The 22,594-nt window shown below is 43.9% G+C and overlaps 1 long non-coding RNA gene across 8 annotated transcripts in view; it reads left to right on the forward strand.

The window, feature by feature from the left end:
• The window catches only part of LOC103348026 (uncharacterized), a 112,116-nt gene that overhangs the window by 87,958 nt on the left and 1,564 nt on the right, over nucleotides 1–22,594 (forward strand). For 6 of the 8 annotated variants that reach the window (XR_011390001.1, XR_011390002.1, XR_011390005.1 and 3 more), the window contains 4 exons: nucleotides 5,235–5,393; nucleotides 6,927–7,081; nucleotides 10,831–10,969; nucleotides 11,189–22,521. This is a non-coding gene — a long non-coding RNA (uncharacterized lncRNA). The remainder of the gene's footprint in view (nucleotides 1–5,234; nucleotides 5,394–6,926; nucleotides 7,082–10,830; nucleotides 10,970–11,188; nucleotides 22,522–22,594) is intronic. The other 2 variants (XR_011390003.1, XR_011390000.1) reach the window with 2 other exon arrangements.

The raw sequence follows: 22,594 nt of genomic DNA on the forward strand, positions 1-22,594 counted from the left end.
ATCAAGGCACTTCTGTAAAGTTATGAAGGTTCCAAATTAGTTGGTTTAGATAAAGGGAGGTTAGCCTTGGTGGATTGGACCTAAGCAGGAGGGCCAATTAAAGGGAGATGGACTCTTGCTGACAAGAGACCGGAGGGTGAGAGGGATCTATCATGAGAGAAATTCCCCATGCTGCTTTGAATATGGAGGGTGCTGATGGCAAGATATGAGTGTGGGTGGCTTCTGGGAACTAAGAGTTGCCCTGGCTGACAGCCAGCTAAGCAAGATAGCCTTGGTCCTTACAACCACAGGATCTGAATTCTGCCATGACCTATGAGCTTGGTGGAGGGCCTAGAGTTCAGGTGAGAATGTACCAACACTGTGACTCTAGCCTTGTGAAACCCTGAGCAGGGGAACTACTCATACTTTGCTCATACCTGTGCCTTATGCACTCTGAGATCATAAGTGGGTATTGTTCTAAGCTGCTTAAAGTCATCTTACAGGCTAGAAGGAGGCTGCATTTGATGAAAGAACTCAAAAATCCAAAGTTTAAGGGAGAAGAGGATGGCAAGGAAGTCAGTACACACCCTGCTAATATATCCTTGCCTCGGTCACCATATTTGAAGCTTCCTGGTAGGAACTGGTAACCCTGAGTTGCACCCTCTGCCAGGACCAAGGACCAGCCTGAGCAGGCCAAACAGTCACCACAAGAAGGGGAAGGAGGGAGAAGAATCAAGAGACATTATAGAAAGAAGTAACAGTGTGTGAGCACTATAATGGGGAATGTAGTCTAAATGCTTTTGCTTGACATTTAAAATCTTCCATGTAGTTCAATTCTAAACAGAGTTTCTGAATTCTCTCCTGTCACTCAAATCTTGTGCCATGGTCAGCCTGGTTTATCCACCATCCCAGGAATGAACTGTTTACAGACCTAGCTTTTTTTTTTTTTTTTTTTTTTTTGGACAGGTAAAGTTAGACAGTGAGAGAGAGACAGAGACAGAGAGAAAGGCCTTCCTTTTCCGTTGGTTCACCCCCCCCAAATGGCTGCCAACGCTGGCACACCATGCCGATCCAAAGCCAGGAGCCAGGTGTTTCTTCCTCAAACCTAGCTTTTACCATTGCTGGTACTTTCCACATCCTGGGATTGTCGCTCCCCCTCTTCGTGGAGGAACGACACTAGACCCTGCCTAGGCTTCATATCCGAGTCACGGCACCATTATGTCGCTCCCCGTCTTCGTGGAGGAACGACACAGGACCCTGCACTGTTCTTTCGTCTGCTCGGCCCTCCCCGGGTTTGCTGCTGGTTCTTCCCGGGTTGGCTACTGTCCCTTCCACCTCCGTGGAAGGGCGGTTCCCCCTGCCACATTCCCCACTTCCGCGGGGGAGCAGCACACCGCCGGCCGGCTCTCTCGGGGGCTGCACAGGTGTTCCTTCAGATAGATGTTCCCCTTAGATGTTCCTGGTGCATGCCGTCTCTCTCCTCCTTTATAGTCCTCCTCCGCCAATCCTAACTCGGCTGCCCACACGCCGAGTACGCTGCTCTCCTCCAATCAGGAGCAGGTCCTGCTGTTTATTGGTTGAACTGGAGGCAGCTGGGTAGAAGCTGTTTTCTCCTCTCCCAGCGCCATATTGTGGGAGAGCAGATGCATAGAATAAGTCTTAATTCCAGTAACTTAGTCTAGTCCGAGTTGCTCCCCACAGATCCCCCTTTCTTTTTATTTTTTGGCGTTGATACGCGCCTGTCTTCGGTGCCCCATGGCACACACTCTGCTCTGCTTGCTAGAGTTGCCCACAGGTTCTTACAAGTCCTATCAATCAGGCAAACCGAATCCGGGTCCTCTCTTCGCCATGTTGTGAGGAGGTTTTTAGGCGCTGATGCGTGCCTGTGTTCGGTGCCCTGCAGCGCATGCTCTGCTCTGCCTGCAGGTGGTTACAAGCCCTATCAGGCAAACCGAATCCAAGCCTTCTCATTGCCATATTGTGGGGAGGCTTATTGGTGTTGATTCGTGCCTATCTTCGGTGACCTGCAGCTCATACTCTGGTCGAGCCGCCTGCTGGTGCTTATCGCCCTAATCAGGCAGACCGAATCCAAGCTCTCTCATTGCTGTGTTGTGGGGAGGCCTTTCTCTATTTCTCTATCTCCGGGCATTCCTATTTCTCCTATTTTACTTCTATCTACCAGCATTCCTATTTCTCTCATTTTACTTCTAAACTTCCCGCGGCTTCTCTTATCCCTGCCGTTTCCCGGCGCCCGCCCGAGGCTGCTTCTCGGCACCTCGCCCCGCGGCGGCTTCCCGGCTTTGCGCCGCTTCAGCCCGCGCTTCTCTCATCTGCGCGGCTCGGCTTCGCGCGCACACTCCGCGGTCTCCACGCACTTCGTGCCCGCACCACGGCCTCGCGCCAGCCCCGCGTTCCCTATCTATTCACGCCCCGTGCTCTCTCTGCACGCGGCGGCTTCCGCGAATGTTTCCGCCACCACCGGCATTCAGTCCAAGTTCCCCGGACTAACCTGGCGAATTCCAACCTGGCGGCCCACGTCTCTGCGTCTGGTTCCAGATCTTCGCCTCTTGCTCCCCGGGGTGACTTGAAGAATTCCAAGGTGGCTTACGTTTCAGCCTTGGCTTGCACTCGCGGCTTCATCCTCCCTAACATTTTTCTCTACCCGGTATGTTTCCCTAAGTTTTCTTCCAACAATATTCCTCCCTCATTTCTCCTGGCCTCTCCCCACAGTCCGTATCCAAGTCTAAGTTTCTTATAGGTTTCACTTTTACTTTCAACCTGTAGTCCGTATCTGAGTCTAAGTTTCTTCTTGCTTTCACTTTAAATCCTAACTTCTTTCCCACAGTCCGTATCCGAGTCTATGCCTAGGCTTTCAATAGCTTCTTCCAGCACCTTTCTCGTCCGGCTTTCCCTAGGCTGTTTGCTAGTCTCTCTCTCCGATATTTTTCCACTTCTTCCCGTTTCTTCCCTCCTAGGTTTCCTATCCGAGTCATGGCACCATTATGTCGCTCCCCGTCTTCGTGGAGGAACGACACAGGACCCTGCGCTGTTCTTTCGTCTGCTCGGCCCTCCCCGGGTTTGCTGCTGGTTCTTCCCGGGTTGGCTACTGTCCCTTCCACCTCCGTGGAAGGGCGGTTCCCCCTGCCACATTCCCCACTTCCGCGGGGGAGCAGCACACCGCCGGCCGGCTCTCTCGGGGGCTGCACAGGTGTTCCTTCAGATAGATGTTCCCCTTAGATGTTCCTGGTGCATGTTGTCTCTCTCCTCCTTTATAGTCCTCCTCCGCCAATCCTAACTTGGCTGCCCACACGCCGAGTACGCTGCTCTCCTCCAATCAGGAGCAGGTCCTGCTGTTTATTGGTTGAACTGGAGGCAGCTGGGTAGAAGCTGTTTTCTCCTCTCCCAGCACTATATTGTGGGAGAGCAGATGCATAGAATAAGTCTTAATTCCAGTAACTTAGTCTAGTCCGAGTTGCTCCCCACATGGGATGACCTCTTTTCTTCTATAATCAATGATTGACAACATCACTTGACAATTTGGCGACAAGAGAGGCAGGTGTCCTGTCCACCTATTGTATCTACAAATGGAGAAACACCACAGGAAAGTTACCAAAACTGTGGATTTAAAAATTATATTTAGGGGTCATCATTGTGACATAGCAGGTTAAGCAACCATCTACAGTGCCAGCATTCTATATTGGTGCTGGTTCGAGTCCTGGCTCTTCCACTTCCAACCCAGCTCCCTGCTATTTCTCCTAGGAAAGAGGCAGAAGATGACCCAAGTCCTTGGGCCCCTGCACCCATATAGAATACTCGGATGACGCTCTTGTCTCCTGGCTTTGACCTGGTGCAGCCTTGGCCGTTGTGGCCATTTGGAGAATGAACCAGCAGATGGAAGACCACTCGCTCTCTTTGCTTCTACCTCTCCCTCTCTGCAACTCTCACTTTCAAATAAATCTTTAACAAAATTATTTTAAGAAGTCGTATTTTAAATCCAGAATATACACTTTAATTTTGATAATGACATGACTACTAGCTTTATTTTAAAAATATTAATTTGTGGTGCTTGCTGTACAGGTGATGTGTCCTGTAAGGAGTGTATTTGTTCCCCAGAACTTTGGGTCATCTTCTATGACCAAACATATGTAAGAGGCAGTTATAATGAGGACAAGTCTACATTCCCCTCTTTCCCTCCTACTTTGCCCATATACCATGTCCTGGGGTGAGTGGGACATTTGTCCCATCACAGCTCCATTTCAGTGCACAGTGACACCTCTTGTTCTGAATTATTGTTTGACATGCTCATTTGCCCTTCTACTGATAATTAACTTTATTTTTTTTAGATTTGTATTTATTTATTTGAGAGGTAGAGTTACAGATAGTGAGAGGGAGAGGCAGAGAGAAAGGTCTTCTATCTGCTGGTTCACTTCCCAGAGGGCCGTAGCGGCTGGAGCCGGAGCTGTGCAGATCCGAAGCTGTGAGCCAGGAACTTCTTCTGGGTCTTCTATGTAGGTGCAGGAGCCCAAGCACTTGGGCCATCTTCTACTCTTTCCCAGGCCATAGCACAGAGCTGTATGAGCAGAGGAGTAGCTGGGACTAGAAGCGGTGCCCATAGGGATGCTGGTGCCACAGGTGGAAGATTAATCTGTTGCACCACAGCACCAGCCCCGATAATTAACTTTAAATATAGACATATAGATGTAGATATCTGAATTGTCTGCTCAGCTAATTTTTAAGCTTTTTTTATAGTCAACAAATATTTTTTAAATACCTGTTTTGCTGAGACCTGTGCAGGTATCTCATATATTGATTTCTTTTCCTGGGTGGTAGGGTAGATCTATTTTACAGTGGATTTTTAAAAGTTACTTGGTTTATAGCCAGAATTTTGACATCAGTCTTTAAAGTGCATTCAAGTGGACAAAAAGAAACCATATTTTCTAATAAAGTGACATAGAATATTAGATAGGATGTTTAATATCTTTGTTGTGAAATTTTCTAATTGCACAAGTCATTTTTGAAATTTTCACAATGTATATGTAAAAGGTTAACTGGACCAAGTGTAGTTTGCTTTTCTTGAGCTAGTTAGACTATAGTGGTGGTAAAAGAGCACTAAACAAAACTGGAACTCCTTTCAAGAAGCATTTTTAGTTAAAAATAGAAATGTAGATTTGATCCACTTTAACACAATTTGCAAAGGGGTTTCTCCCTATCAGAAGCCTAGGCTTCACGTTTATGTGATATCCTGTTTTATGCAGAGCACACCATGTAACCAGTTCAGGCTTCAAGAGCTTGTGAAATTAAAATAAAGACATGGATTTCAATAACATCCCAAGTGAGATTGATTGCTGCCTCCTCCCTAACTGACTGATAAGGAACCTAAGAAATGGATGGAAGTTCATTCATAAGTTACATAGGTGAGCCAAAACTTGACCACATCCTCTCCCTCACAGTCTTGTACCCTCTCCACCATACCACATCTGAAAAACTTACTCAGATAAAGAGTATCTGCAGGGAATATGTTGTAAGATCCCCAGTGGATGCTAAAAAACCATGGGAGGTAAAGAGTACTATGTCTGTCATCTATCTATCTATCTATCTATCTATCTATCATCTATCTATCATCTTCTGTATGTACAGATCTATAATATAGTTTGATTTCTAAGTTAGGCACAGTAGGAGATCAATGCTAGCTAATAATAGAATAGAACAATTTTAACAATGGTGCTACAGTTTTAATGATGTAGGCATGCTGTTAGTAAAATTCAAAATACACGGGAGAATGTGGTATCCAGTGATCGATGAAGGCAGGCAACCTTGCACCCTTTGGTCCCAGAGAGCAGAGGCAGAGATCATTGACAAAAGTGAAGGCAGAGAGGAAGCATGGAGAAGGCTGACTTCTGCAATTTGGGACCTTGATTCCAAGGGCCCAGTTAGCTAGCAGTACCCTGCAGGGTGGAAGCTAGAGGCATAAATAATCTGCCACACACCACCTGACCTCCTGGTGTTTCTGCTTGGTCAAACCCAGCTGGGCACCAGAAAGCAATGCAGCCCATTCATATAATCCATGTGAGTAGCATGAGGGGACCCAGAACCAATTGGAGAGGATGGGGTGCCAACTGGAGGGGGCAGTGGTGGCTTAGTCCATTTTCCATTGCTAATAATACAATACCACAGACTGGGAAAGTTATAAAGGAAAGAAGTTTACTTTGGCTCACAGTTCCAGTCCAAGGTCTAAGGCCCACATCTGGTGATGGCCTTCTTGCTGGCAGAGTACTGAAGTGGGGCAGGTTATCACATGATGAGAGACAAGGAGTGTGTAAGAGACTACCCAGACTGGCTTTTGTGGCACACTCACTCTCACCATAATCCATTAACCTAGTAATCTGTTACTTGTGTGATTGGATTAATTAAATCACTAAGGCAGAACCCCAATCACTTCTTAAAAGTCATACTTTGTTCAACCTTTTTTTTTTTTATAAAGATTTACTCATTTTTTGAAAGTCAGCGTTAGAGAGAGAGAGAGAGAGAGAGAGAGAGAAAGTCTTCCATCTGCTGTTACACTCCCCAAATGTCTGCAATGGACATTGCTGAGCCTGGCAGAAGCCAGGGGCCAGGAACTTCATCCAGGTCTCACGTGTGTGTGGTAGGAGCCCAAGTACCTGGGCCATCCTCCGCTGCTTTTCCCAGGCCATTAGCAGGGAGCTGGATAGGAGCAGCCAGGACATGAACAGAACCCATGTGGGATGCTGGTGTGCTAATGGCGGCTTTGCCAGCTATGCCACATGGCCTTAAACCAACCATTGCTTTAAGGAAAGATTTATTGCTTATTTGACAGGCAAAGTGACATAGTGGGTGGGGGAGCACAGAGAGAGAGAGCTAGAGAGAGAGAGAGAGAGAGAGAGCGAGCTCTTCTATTCACTGCTTCATTTTCCAAATGCCTACAACAGCCAGGTCTGGGCCAGGCTGAAGCCAGGATCCAGGAACTCCATCCAGATCTCTTGCATGGATGGCAGGAACCCAAATATATGCCTCCCAGGAACATCAGCAGGAAGTCTGATGGAAAGCAGAGTGTCTGGGACTTGAGCTGGCCTTCGCATGGAATGTGAGTGTCCCAAGAATCAGCTTAACTTACTGCACCTCAATGCTGCCCCAGTCCTTCCTCTTAATATCTCATAATGGGAATTTAATTTCAACATAGTTTTGGAGGGGACAAATCACATTCACATTATTGCAAATGGAAATATCTAGTCCAGAGGCTATTTATCCAACAGTTGCCCACAAGCCTATAGGCCTGCTATCAGTTCAGGTGAAGCTTGATGTTTCAAAATGATGGTCTCTAAACTCTTGGTACACTTTGCTCTGCCTCAGTCCTCAACTTCTGATCTACCCATCTACTCCAACATCTGTTGAGAAAGCTTGATGTTGATTTTGTGACTTAATGCTTTCACTTTAAATATTTTCTCAAGTAAACACAACCTACAAAAATGCCTAATAACTATGAAATAAATGATTAGGCATAACTAGCTTGTCTCTGAGTTGATGAATACTCTTCAATCTGTCACTCTGATTTGATTAGAATTCTCAGTTGTCAATTCTCACACCCTGTCCTTGGTTGATGGCTCTCCTGCCTTCCTTGTGTTACATGGTTTCATTCTGTCTCTTCCCAATTGGATGAGAAGGGAGACCTGGGTGGGGTGTATCTGAGAACACTGAAGTCTGGAATCACCAACTTTTTCATCTTGATGAAATATATACATATTAAATTTTATATATATAAATATATATTTTTTAAATTTAATTAAATACAATTTAAATTTAATTTAAATATATGAAACATTTTAAAATTTTGCCTTCTTAGGCCCATGCTTTTGGAAGCATTATCTTTGATGCAGCTATTATGTCAAGGAGTCTTTATTTGTCAGATGCTGTGGGTTGTGTTTTACTGTTTTCTGTACATTCAGAGAACATTTTGGCACTTATCACATTTTCTTGCTCTGCATGCGCACTTGTTTCTGAGCTTCCAAAGTTGTACCGATGTAAAAACATCTCTTAAGAAATGATTTACTGTATGGCATAAGCTCCGTATATTTTAATGCTGAGTTTCTAGTTTTAATGAAAGAGAGATGAAAGATGTAGGGTTGAATTAGTGGAGTTGTTCACAGACTGAGCTAAGCTGCAGCTGCTCTTTCAACTTTTCCTGGGACATGGAGTGAACCCTAATTTGGGAACTAGGGGATGCTTGGAGCTCATACTTGATGCCACATAGTGTTAGACGCCTTGACTATGTTAAAAGAACTTGGACTTGGAAAGCATGCTTATGAATGGTGGCCAGGTTTCACCTCTGAGATGTGTTGAGTGACAAGGAATGAAAAAAGAATGGTGTTTAGTTTCCAGAACTCTTTTGCAATTGGTAAGAAAATTTTAAGTTGTGGAAGTGGATTTCCTAGGTTACAACATTGGTATTCTAGTAACTATATAGTCTTGAGTAGACAACCTAACCTTTAATGCTGTAAAAGGGGTGATGATAATGCCTAACTTAAATGTTTGCTATAAGAGACAACTGGGGTAATATTTGTAAAGTGCTTACCAGTGTTTGACACAGAGATCAAGCCCTGAAAAAAATTCACAGATCTTTAAGCAGATAAATATATATAAATACTAGTTTCTAAAGGAAGAAGGAATGTCTGAAGATGTAATGGCCAAAAATTATCCAAATCTGGAGAAAACCATAAACCTACAGATTAAAGGAGCTCAACATACTCCAACCACAATAAACTGAGTATTGTGGCCCCATATATAGGGGCCCAGCATTGTGGCGTAGCAGGTAATGCTACTGCCTGCGAAGCCAGTGTCCCATATGAGTGCTGGTTCAAGTCCCAGTCCTCCGCTTCTGATCCAGCTTCCTGCTAATGGCTTAAGAAAAGCAGAAGATGGCTCAAGTGTTTGTACTCCTGCCATGCATATGAGACACTCAGATGAAACTCCTGGCTTCAGCTTTGCCCCGCCCTGGCTGTTGTGGCCATCTGGGGAGTCAACCAGCAGATAGAAGATATCTTTCTCTCTCTGTAAATCTAACTTGCAAAAAAAAAAAAAAAACTAAACAAATCTTAATAAAATGTAAAAGTAAAATGTATGACAATAATAACATGAAAAATAGGAGAGGTAATGAAAGTATATATTTTTAAAGATTTTACTTTTATTTATTTGAAAGGCAGAGCTACAGAATGAGGTAGAGACACACAGAGAGAGGTCTTCCATCCACTGGTTCACTCCTCAAATGGCCACAATGGCCGTAACTGGGCTAGGTTTAAGTCAGGAGGCAGGAGCTTCTTCTGGTCTCTCACGTGGGGGCAGGAAACTAAGCACTTGGGCTATCCTTTGCTGAGTTTGCAGGCATATCAGCAGGAAGCTTGATTGGAAGTGGAGCAGCTGGGACTGGAATCAGTGCCCATATGGGAAGCCAGCACTAAAGACCAGGGCTTTAACCTGCTGCCAGCCCTGAAAGCATATTGTTTTAAGGTTCTTATGCTATTCATGAAGTGAATGTTATTTGAGGGTAGATTATCACCAGTTAATATAGTCTATAAAACTTAAAGCAAACTTTAAAAAATAAAGATTAACTAATAAACCAACAATAGAAATAAAAAAGAAAAAATAAAAATGCCCATTTAATAAAAAATAGTAAATAGAAAAAAAGAGAAAAAAGAAATAAATGGGGCAACATATTCCCATGGAAAATATAAACTTATCAATATGAATAATTACATAAATGTAATGGTCTAGACATCTTAGTTAAGTGACAGGGATCATCACACTGGATAAAGAAAATCAAGACCCTTAGTCTACTAACTTTAAGATGACATAAACTCACTTTGAAAGACTCAGAAAGAACAAAGTAAAAGATGGAAAGAATTGTATTTTAATGGTAATTTTTAAAAAGCTATAGTGTCTATTATAATTAGACAAAGTGAATGTCAGAGCAGAGAATGAAAAGGATCATCACATGATAAAGAGAGGCTCAGTTAATCAAAAGAATACTGCAATCCTAAATGCTTATATACCTATTAACAGAACTTTAAAAATATACATATACAAAAAATATATAAAATTTGAAACTCAGGAGAAATAGATGATATGCAATTAGAGCCAGAGATTCAACACTTTACTCTGAGTAAATTGAATCCACCGATATATAAAGCACATAATACGTCATGGCTTAGTGCATTTTATTCCACGAATATGAAAACAGTTTAATATGAGAAAAATCAATGTAATTTGCCACATTAGCAGACTAAAGGACACACTGTATTGTAATCTCAATAGACTAAGTCAAAACATTTTTAAAGTTTATCCATCCTTTTTTAAAAGATTTATTTATTTATTTGAGAGATAGAGTTATAGACAGAGAGAGGAGAGACAGAGAAGTCTTCCAACTTCCAACAATCCCAATCCGGAGCTGGGCCAATCTGAAGCCAGGAGCTTCTTCTGAATCTCCCATGTGGGTGCAGGGGCCCAAGCACTTGGGACATCTTCTGCTGCTTTCCCAGGCCATAAGCAGAGAGGCTGGCTCTGGCAAAGCCCTAGCCTACTACACCACAGTACCAGGCCCCCAAATTTTTACAAATAATGCACCCATTTCTCTGAAAAACTTTGACAAAGTAAGAACTGAAGAGAACTTCCTCTAGCAAGTAGAGCTACGAAAATTGTATAGCTAACATAAAAAAAAAATAAATACACAAATAAACTACTGGAACTAAATAATGTAAAATACGGGGTTTACATTTGGCCTAGTGGTTAAGACTCATTAAGACATCCACATCTCTTATCAGAGTACCTTGGTTTCAATTCCAGCTTCAGCTCCTGACTTCAGCTTCTTGGTAACACAGACCTGGGAGGCAGTTGATGATGGCGCACGTATTGGGTACCCAGCACCCATGTAGAAGACATGGAATGAGATGCTGGCTCCTGACTTTGGCCTATTCCAGCCCAGGTTGTTGCATGCATTTGTGGATTGAATCAGCAGATGGGAATTCTCTCTGTCTATTTGCCTGTTTCTATGCCTCTCAAACAAAAAAAAATTAAATTATAAAAAGAGAAATGCAATTTTAAAAAAGTAAAATACTATAACCAATTTGGGTGAGTTTGCAAAAAGCATTTCTTAAAATGTCAAACATACATCTGCTATAACCTTCTGACATTTCTTCCCTAGGTATTTATCAAAGAGAAATGAAGGCCTGTGTCCATACAAAGACTTCTATAGAAGTGTCCATGACAGCTTTATTTGCAAGAGCTCTACACTGAAAGCAATAAAAAAAGTTCATCAGCAGGTGAATGGAGGAACAATCTGTGGCCCACCCATAAAAAGGAATGAACTGTAGATCCAGTTCATCATTGATGGGTCTCCTAACAAGTATGCTCAGGTAAACATGCTCGATAGCAAAGAGTATATTCTGAATGACTCCATTTTTGTTAAATTATAGGGGAAAAAAAAAAACCCAAACATCTGGAGATCGAAACAAACAGTGGGCAGGGGGAGATAAGCTTGGAAAGGAAAGGAAAGCATGGATCCCATCCTTTTCGAGTACGGTTACATGTATCGTGCTGGTTCTGTGCAGCTTCACAGTTGTGTAGATACGTCAAAACCCATCAAACCCAAATGTCCCCCTTAAATAGATGCAGTTTATTGCATTGCAGCAATACACTAACAGTGTTAAAAACTTTACCAGCCTCATAAAAAGAATGAGTACTGTCATGTTTTCCATGCTTGCTCTTTTAGGAAACAATTTTGCTGTCACCCAGTGAATGTTCTACTTCTTTTCTCCCTTCTTATTTTTGTCAAAAATTTTTATTTTGATATAAAAACATATGAAACTTAACTTTTTATACAGTCAGTGCTAACTAATATTAACATTTCTGGGCCGGAGTCGCGGCTCACTTGGCTAATCCTTCACCTGCGGCGCTGGCACCCCAGGTTCAAGTCCCGGTTGGGGTGCCGGATTCTGTCCTGGTTGCTCCTCTTCCAGGCCAGCTCTCTGCTGTGGCCCGGGAGTGCAGTGGAGGATGGCCCAAGTCCTTGGGCCCTGCACCCACATGGGAGACCAGGAGAAGCACCTGGCTCCTGGCTTCGGATCGACGCAGCGCGCCGGGCATAGCAGCCACTTGGGTGAACCAATGGAAAAAGGAAGACCTTTCTCTCTGTCTCTCTCTCACTGTCTAACTCTGCCTGTCAAAAAAAAAAAAAATTTCTGGAATACAAAAGAGATAACTTCTAAAAGAATTGTATTTAATTTTTTAGTGTATCTTCCAGAAAGACTGATAAAAGTTCTTAATATTTGCATTATTCACAATTTTCATTTTACATGCTTTTAATGCTAGTTTTGGAGGATATAGGATGTTAGCTTGAATCACTAGTCACTCTCTACATCCTTCCCTTCCTCTATTGCCTTTTCTTTTAAAAAAAAAAGATTTTTTACTTACTTATTTGAAATGCACGGAGACAGAGGAGAGCAAGGGGAGAAAGAGAAAGAAAGATCTTACAACTGTTGGTTCATTTTCCAAATACCCACAACAGCTGGGACTGGGCCAGGCCAAAACTAGGAACCAAGAACAGCATCTGGGTCCCCCACATGGGAGGCAGGGACTCAGATACTGAGGCCATCATCCACTACCCTTCCAGGTTCATTAACAGGAAGCTGGATCAGAAGCAGAGTAGTTAGGACTGGAACCCATACTCCAATGTGGTATGGCTTACCCCACCCTGTTGGGGACCACTGCATGGCTTGAATTCTGCTGAAGGCATGCATGGCTGGATTGCAAAGGTGATCAGCTGATGGACTTCAATGGAAAAACAGTTGAAATGATGCCAAAAGCAGCTAAGGAAATGCTATAGGCTCTGACAAACACCGAGTGAGATGTTTGTCCCTATTAATAAGTAGTCTCCCTCAAGGTTCCTCCACATTCTGATTGCTTTCTTAATTCTAGTTCCTAAGCAAATATCTTTCATGTAAACATTGAAATTCCCATGTTGTTCCATATTTATCTACACTTTATTTATTTTTTAAATATTCATTTATTTATTTGAAAGGCAGAGTTACAGAGAGGCAGACAGTGAGAAAAAGAGAGAGAAGAGAGAGAGAGGTCTTCTATCCTCTGGATCATTCCCCAGATGGCCACAATAGCCAGAGCTGCGCAGATCCATAAACCAGGAGCCAGGAGCTTCTTACGGATTTCCCACATAGGTGCAGAGGCCCAAGGAGTTGGGACATCTTCTACTGCTTTCCCAGGCCATAGCAGAGAGCTGGATCAGAAGTGGAGCAGTCGAGTCTCAAACTGGCACCCGTATGGGATGCAGAGACTGCAGGTGGTGGCTATACACCTGCTATGCCACTGAGCCAGCCCCAAGGGTCTTCATTTTGGTTTGGATTAATTCCTCATCATGAACTTCTTACTAATGACTGCAAACTTTAACTGTGTGCAGTCTAGAATTTCTCCTGCTTAATTAGCTCACCCCTCGCCTTGACTATGTACTTCATAGATTGCTGACATATTTTAATTTCATGATTTCTCACTGTTCTTGGGTGGTCTTTCTATCTTTATCTTGTTAAAGATGTTATTTTAAACTTTCGTTTCAGGTTGTTTTCAAATTTTCATTTCATCACGAGTGAAGTCATTGTTGCATTCTCTTTGTTAATATTGTTTTCTGTATGTACTATAGAATTTTATAGTGTTACATCAAGCAGGAATATTTGTTTTTCTTCTCTTTCCCATTCTGATCTTTCTTTTGGTTCAGAAACAGATGTTATATTGGAAATTTGGGGCCACTTTCCCATAATGATGCCAACAATATTGCAAATCCAAAGGCTATGCTGGTGTGTGACTTTGCTCAGGTCCTGCTTCCTTGACTGCATCTTCTTCCTCCAAGCACCCCAAGCATCTAGCAGTACAGGAGCCTCTGTTAGTAGATGGGGAGAGATCTACCCCTATTTGAGGTCATTGGCAGTGGGTCAGGCTGTTTTCCTTTCTCCTTGGCTCCAGGTGCCATGAAGAAGTGATGGAGCTGCCTCCACCAGACTTTTGACCCAGAACCCAGGAGCTTAACAGTTCAGCTCCTACCCAGTGTGGTGCTTAGTTGCAGATAGGTTCATTACTTATTACATAATTATGTCTTTTAAATTAAAGTGCTTTAAATATTGTTTACATTTTGCATGTTATTAGTTTGAATGTGAACACAGACTCATAATGATATTTACTGAATGCCTAAGGCAAGCAAAAGGGATACGGTTCCCACTTTCCTAGGGTGCTCTACTTGTTAAGGCAGAAATTAATTGCACCAATTAACAAATAGTTATAAAATGAAATAAGTGCTGGGATGGTAAAACAACAAACCACCAAGCAAAAAAGAATTTTCTATGAAAGCTATATTAAAGAAACCTAGCCAGACAGGGGAACCTAAGCAAGAAGGCATGTTGAAGTAGGCCTTTGGCTGTCATGAATAAGAGGGGAAATCAGTAACTAGCTTTCTAGTGTAATTGATTTGTCATGCTTCACTAATGTGAAGTGAAATGTTTCATTTTAGTGACTTTTAAATTCTGATCAGGGACCAGTGTTGTGATGCCGTGGGTGAATTTCCAACCTGATGCTCTCTTCCCACACAGAAGTGCTGGGTCCAATTCTAGCTGCTACCCTTCTGATTCCGCTTCCTCCTAATGCACCTGGGAAGGCAACAGCAGATGACCCTAATACTCCGGTGTCTGCAACCCACATGGGAACGTGGATGGAGTTCCTGGCTCCTGACTTCAGCTTGGCCTAGCACTGGCTATTGTGGTCATTTGGGGAATGAACCAACAGTTGGAAGATCCTCTCTCTCTCTTTCTTTCTCTGCCTTTCATATAAATAAATCTTAGAAAAAGGAAAGAAAAGCCAGCGCCGCGGCTCACTAGGCTAATCCTCCGCCTAGCGGCGCTGGCACACCGGGTTCTAGTCCCGGTTGGGGCGCCGGATTCTGTCCCGGTTGCCCCTCTTCCAGGCCAGCTCTCTGCTGTGGCCAGGGAGTGCAGTGGAGGATGGCCCAGGTGCTTGGGCCCTGCACCCCATGGGGAGACCAGGAGAAGCACCTGGCTCCTGGCTCCTGCCATCGGATCAGCGCGGTGCGCCGGCCGCAGCGCGCTGGCCGCGGCGGCCATTGGAGGGTGAACCAACGGCAAAGGAAGACCTTTCTCTCTGTCTCTCTCTCTCACTGTCCACTCTGCCTGTCAAAAAAAAAAAAAAAAAAAAAAAAATAAAAGCTGCCTTTCTGGTGGTGACAATCTCCCTATCAGAACATACCTAAATGAACATAAAAATATAAATAGATGCCATCAAATTCTGTGAGATTCCCTCCTTGCTAGAATATCTACAAAGACCCTGGACAGTATGTAGTCAATCACACAAAATTCAGTTTTTGTCTAATCTGAAGACATTCAGGTACAGTAGATGCTCAACTTGACAAATCTTCATCTGCTGCTGTTTCAGGGATATTGTAGGCTACAGTTTCAAGAAGCGTTATTATATCAGGCTCTATCTGCCTGCTCCTCCTCTTGTAGCTTGGTGTTTCTTTGATGAAATGTTCTATGCCTACCATTTGCTATAGCAGCCATGACTAGACCATGCTACAGTTTGGGGAGATGGCTGGACAATAACTTCAGGCATGGGTTAGTGGCTGCCAGCTTATTTTATGAGACTATGCACAAAGGAGTTGCCATGGGATTCCAACTCTCAAAAGTTTCTACCTTTTTTGTGCTTTATCAGACAAAGGATGATTTAACATTAAAGTTGTCTCCATTAGGAGACATTTAGACTTGTTTTGTATTTGGAGTAACTCCCAAGCAGAACCCAATTATGTGATTCCTGGAGTTTTAGAAAAGTAAAATTCCAAAGCTTTTCCAAGAGGCTTCAAGCTTGAGACAACACATGTACCCAGTGAAGAAAAGCTTGAGGTACACAAAGATGAATAGCTTCAGTTTCCTAGTTACAGAACACAGTAATAAGTACAGAAGAAGGGATTATTTGGTACATTATATTAAAAGGTCCCTATGCATCAGTGAAAGACAACCAAAAGATAAAGAAGAAATTTAAAACAGAATGTTCAGCATACATAAAATGAAGCTCAGACTCTCTAATACACAAAGACTTAACACAAAATGAACATAAGATATTTTACCAAATATCAGGGCAACATTAAGTGATTAAAATTATTCAACACTGGCAAGAGGCTGGAGGTGTAGGGGCTGAGGGAAGATGGAGCCTCATTGCTGCTTAGCCTTGAAGTGTCTCCTTGAAAATACTTAGTTTTCATTACCAAAACCTGTTGAGTTCTGCCTGAAACTGTTTCCCTCACCTTGCTGAAGAAGACCCTAAGAGGACCAAGCACCGCTAATCCCAGGGAGTGTGCAGGGAGACTCAGCATGCTATAGCTGGCCAGGTGGGCGAGGGCTGCTCAATGCCAGTGCTCTCCCTAGATGGTCTGAATTTAAGAGGTGATGGGGGGCCAGCACTGTGGTGTAACAGGTAAAGCCTCCGCCTGCAGTGCTGGCATCCCATATGGGTGCCGGTTCAAGTCCCGGCTCCTCCACTTCCCATCCAGCTCTCTGTTGTGGCCTGGGAAAGCAGTAGAAGATGGCCCAAGTGCTTGGGCCCCTGCACCTGTGTGAGTGACCTGGAAGAAGCTCCTGGCTCCTGACTTTGGAATGGCACAGCTCTGGCCATTGCTGCCAATTGGGGAGTGAACCAGTGGGTGGAAGACTTTTCTCTGCCTCTCCTTCTCTTTCTGTGTAACTCTTTCAAGTAAATAAATAAATCTTAAAAAAAAAAAAAAAAGAGCTGATGGAAGAGGTAGCACAAAGCAACCCAGCAACTTGCAAGGCAGTGAAGGATGAGCCAGCAATGTTGCAGAGCCAGTCTGTAGTCAGGCTTATAGAAAAGTTTGTGTAGATTGTAAGGAGATAAAATATGGCTCTTGAGGGAATTCTTAATTAAAAATGGATGTATCTCATGAAGATAAGGCAAGTTACTATTAAGTAGAAAATAGTTCAGAAGTGCACCCTGAAAAGTACATTTGAAAAGCAGAAGTGTAACTAAGGATATTCAAATGGTCGATAAGCATTCAAATTGATGCTTGGTTTCATGAGTAATTGGAGAAATGTAAATCAAAACAGAATACCAATTGGTACTTGGTATGAATCCAGATTTCTCTCTCTTTTAGATAGGGCCCTCACTCTCCTATGCATTTCTCACTGAATAAAAAGCTTGAAACTTAACAAACAAAACAAAACAAAACAGAATACCAAAACTACAAAAAGACCAACCACATGAAATATCTGTGAAACATATATAGGTGAGAGTCCAAATTAGTACAAATTCTTTTTTAAAAAAAGATTTATTTATTTGAAAGAGTTATAGAGAGAGAGAGAAGGAGAGAGCAAGGTCTTCCATTTGCTGGTGTACTGCTCAAGCCAAAGCCAGGAGTCTCCCATGTGGATGACAGGGGTCTAAAACTTGGGCCATCTTCTGTTGCTTTTCCTAGGTACATTAGCGGGAAGCTGGATTAGAAGTGGAGCAGCTAGTATATGAACAAGCACCCATATGGGATGCTATTATCACAGGTGGTGGCTTTACCTGCCATGCCAAGACGCCAGCCCCTCCATAAGCTTTTGAAACACCCTTGTATTTGCAGCAGCCAAAACATAGAAATAATCCAAACACCCATTAACAGTGAAATGGAATTGTAGTATTTCCATACAATGGGAATATAATAAGGCAATAAAATAATAAACCACGTCTGGAAGCAACAGTATGGATAAGCCTTGCAAATAAATGTAGAGCCAAATAGATGGTAGAAAATTATGTTTCCATTTATGTAAAATTTCAAAATAGGTAAATGGATCTATGTTTTTTTGTGTCGCAAGAGCGATTACAAGGAGGTAAGGGGAGAGAAGAGCTAGTTACAGGGGAGAAGGGCATGTATGGGAGTTTTGAGGTCCTGATACTACCCTACATCTCTATTTGGTGGTTCATGAGTCTGTTTGCTTTGCAGCAATCCAATGAGATCCACACTCAGGATGTGCTGAACTCTCGTGCATGTGTTGTACTTGATAAAGGAAAGCTAGGAGGCAAAGAGTATGCTCACAACATGCCTGAATATGAAGATGTCATTGCCAAGCTCCCTCTAAGGATGAGATGTTTGCACTGCCTCCCTGTGGAGACATGGCACTCCTGGCCAATAATATAATTGCATGCTTTGTTTTGTTTGTTTGTTTTCATTCTTAAGGCAATGGGTGGTAAGTTCTGATTTTTGGTGTAGAAATGGTTAAAGATAATTTACTCATGGCATTTTGTTATAAAGCTGCAAATTGTACATATTTTTTTAGGAGAGCACAGATGTCTTGATAGATGCAAAATAATGACAGGTATGTAACGCAGGCCTCCCTCAGGAGGATAAGGAGAGGGGGAAATGGGGAACTTGCTCTACGTGGCAGACAGTGAAGCTTCAACATGTCAGCATTTTGTGTCACTCATCTGCTCTCAGCCTCAAGTCATTTTCTGTCACCTTGAGAATAGAACGCTAAGCCTGCATGAGACCTCACAAGTCTTGCTGCTCATCCAGAAATCCACCCTGTTCTCATTTCAAGGCACTGCACTCACTCTTCCCTACATCTAAAACATTCCTCCATCAGATAATTATGCAGTAGGCCTCATAGCTTGGTTGAATGAGCGGATTTATGGGAACATGGTTCTGTGCATTTCAGTAAAAAAAGACAAAACAAGCTCCCATAATTATAAGTATTCAAAGATTTACACTCCTTCTCTATCTTCTCCTAAGAATCAATCTTTGTAGTTCAAAGCTTGCATTCTGGGGCTGGCCCAGTGCTGCGGTGGGTTAAAGCCATGGAGTACAGTGCCAATATCCCAAATGAGGGCCAGTTCTAGTCCAGCTCCCTGCTAACGCTCCTGGGAAGGCAGAAGAAAATGGCCTAGGTACTTGTGCCCCTGCATCCATGTGAGAGACCCAGAAGAACCTCCTGGCTCCTGGCTTCAGCCTGGTCCAGCCCTGGCTGTTGCAGCTATTTAGACAGTGAACCAATAGATGGAAGATCCCTCTATCTCTGTCTCTCTCTCTCCCTTTCTCTGGAATTTCACCTTTCAGATAAATAAATCTTTTAAAAAAATCTTGCATTCTACATACCTTTTATTTCATTTTTGGATATGTGAACAGCAAAGGAAAACATACACACACACAAACACACACACAGAGAAAGATATCTTCCATTTGCTGGTTCACTCACCAAATGCCCACAACAGTGGGGAGGGAGCGCTGGGTCAGGGTATAGCAAAGGCCCAGGAACTCAATCCAAATCTCTCATATGAGTGGCAAGGACCCAACCAGTTGAGCCTTCACCTGTTGCCTCCCATGGTAGGCAGCAGCAAAACTTGGGAGCAGAGCTGGGATTTGAACCCAGGTACTCTCAGATGTTTGTCTCAAGCAGTGTCTTCACTATTGTGGAAAATACCCACCCCCTTGGATCACTTTAAAAAAGATTTATTTATTTAAGCCAGTGTTAGAGAGGCAAAGGGAGGGAGAGAGAGAGAGAGAGAGAGAGAGAGAGAGAGAGAAAGATCTTCTATCCACTGGTACACTCCCCAGACGGCTGCAATGGCTAGGGCTGAACTAGGTGGAGAGCCCAGGATCCAGCCGGAGGAAGCTGAGGGATTGAGAAATGGCAGCAGCTAAGCCCGTCAATGCTATGTGCAGGCTCTGACTTAGTAAGGACTTGGTGCACCTTCACATGCTTACTTCTTAAACAACCCGAGGAAATGCACAAGAGGACAGGCAGGCAGGGAGCCTTTCAGGAGTCAGGAGCCTCTTCCTGGTCTTCTGTGTGTGTGCAGAGATTCAAGGACTTGGGCCATCTTCCATTGTTTTCCCAAGTGCATGAGCAAGGAGCTGAATCAGAAGTGAAGCAGCAGGGACATGAACCTGTGATCATATGGGATGCCGGCACTGCAGGTGGCGGCTGTGTGCCACAGTACCGGCCCCTGGATCACTTTTTAAAAAGCTTGATTTTTTTTGAGTAGTTTTAGATTTCCAGCAAAACTGAGTAGAAAGTACAGAGATTTCCCACACACCCTCCTGCCAGTGAGCAGCTCCTCCCCTAACTCCCCTCTAGAATGGTGCAGTTGTTACTGCTGGTCAGCCCACATAACATCTTCAAGCCCCTGTTTCACATTATGCCTCACTCTTGGTATTGTGCCCTGAGTTTGGACAGATATATAATGACTTGTGGGTAACTCTCTGAGTACTCAGGTTTTACCGATGTGTAGAAGAAAGTCGAGATAGTAAAAACGAATAGGAAAGAGTTCTGCCAACAGTTCTGCCTGTGGGACACAGCCTCCAGGAAAACAGCCCCTACCTGGTGACCATGACGATGCTCACAGCTAGTGAAAGACCAGGGTGAACTGGGGCAGGTGGTGGAGAGCCCAGGATCCAGCTGGAGGAAGCTGAGGGATTGAGAAATGGCAGCAGCTAAGCCCGTCAATGCTATGTGCAGGCTCTGACTTAGTAAGGACTTGGTGCACCTTCACATGCTTACTTCTTAAACAACCCGAGGAAATGCACAAGAGGACAGGCAGGCAGGGAGCCTTTCAGTTTCAGTCTACAATAGCTGGGATTTTACTCCTGCAGCCTGGTCCCTGGCTCACAAGGATTAACCTCAGCAGGAGCCTGACCTGGGACTGCGGCTTGGAGGGGGGACTAGGGAGGCCCTAGGAGGAGGGAACAAGGCAGAACTCAAACATCAGGCAGACATATGGATGGAGCAGCAGCGCCCTCTGCAGGGAGCGTGGAGCTTCCGTTTTTCTCAGTCAACAGGGGTTTTCCCCAGGTCCCCAGTGGCTTAGGCTCCACCCTGCCCTCAGTCCCATACCTCATGGGTCCCAACCCTAGTCCTTCTCAGAAGCTTTGTGCTGAGCACACATGCGGTGCCGCAGTCAGAGCCCATAGGCGTTTACAATAGCATCCCTGGTTACCTTACGCAAATGCATCTCAGAATTTAAACAAAATTCTTCAAAGCGTGAAAGCTGTGAAGAGTCAACGACACAAGCTTTCATTTTTCACTATTTGTTGAACACTTCATTTAATGGAATATTAAGCCTCTGCCCATGATGTAAATTAAAAGTGTCATCTCTAAAAATAATAAATGAAATATTACATTGAACAAAGAACCAAGCTTTCAATAATGAATTTTCAGATTGAAGGCAGGCAGCGTGAAGATGTTTGGGACCAGAAGCAGTCCCACATGGCACCAACTCACCCTTCTTGGACAGCCACCCATTCTGTCAGGGACCTTCTGGGTGCCAGCACCCGTGTGGCTCGGTGTGAAGAGAAGACAGTGCATCCCACTGCCCTTTCCTCTGCTCATTTCCCAGCCTCCACTGCTCCTTCCTCTCCCGGACAGTTATGAGGCTTCTTTTGGGTCCCCGATTCTGCTCTGGGGGTGAGGGGCTATGGAACTGCAGGAGGGCGTGACGCTGTCCCTCCCCAGGAACAAAGGGACTCTCGGCACAGGTGACAGGTGGTGAAACAGGGTGGAGATGACTGTCAACCATTCCCAGTGTCTACAGGGCTACCCCAGAGTGGGAAAGAAACAGCTCCTACACAAACAACAGTGTTTGATCTGAAAAAATACTGTCTGCTAGTGAACTTGGTTTATTTCCTAAAACATATTGTAGCATGCATATTTACCCACTTACATATAAGGATAATTGCATTACTATTTTCAAGGAGGATCAAGGACAATTACCCCTCACCAGCTCAAGGCTGGAGGCTGGGTTCCTGGGTCCCAGGTTTGTTCCAGGGGAGAGAATTGTGACTTTTATTTGCAAGCTAGGCACCTCCACCAAACTTCTCACATCTGACCTGAAGACAGGTTTTGTTTGACTCACAATGGAACAAACTGCCAATGTTAAAAAACAAACAAACATTTGGAATATTATCTTAAAAAAAAAAAAAAAACTAGGTGGTGTTTGGAAAAGTCTGATGACCCGAGGCTGGCCTTTCCCAAGGAAACAATTGGTTAAGGCTGCAGGGAGACTTCATATCCCCACGTGCCATGGGTCCACCACTCCTTATTTCTCCTGGCATGGATTTCCTAGGGCCAATTGCTGTTCATCACCTTCTTCCCCAGCTGCTTCACTTCCACTGCTTGCATTAGGATCAGATGGTAGATGGGGTGGGCTTGGTGTGGGTGCTCTGTGAGGGCAGGGACCTGTCACCACTTGCCCTCATCAGAAGGGTCCTCTAACACAGCATGGCTGTGCAGATGTCCTGGGATCCCTGGAGGGTTGGACTTTGGGGAATGGACAATTAAAAACACTGTGGCTGTCTCGCAGAATGGAACACACAGGCCTGGACAATGAGGATCCCATGGGCAACCTGCTGGCTGCAGACCAGAGACTCATCCTCTACTTCACTGATTTGCTAAAGTTTTACATTTGAAGAGGAAAACATTGGTGAGGGTCCTGGGGAAATGACTTAGTGGATAGGATTTGAGATGCATGTAATTTCAATTACAAAAATCAAGAA

The sequence above is a fragment of the Oryctolagus cuniculus genome, chromosome 6 (genome assembly GCF_964237555.1).
Source record: "Oryctolagus cuniculus chromosome 6, mOryCun1.1, whole genome shotgun sequence".
Taxonomy (NCBI): Eukaryota; Metazoa; Chordata; class Mammalia; order Lagomorpha; family Leporidae; genus Oryctolagus; species Oryctolagus cuniculus.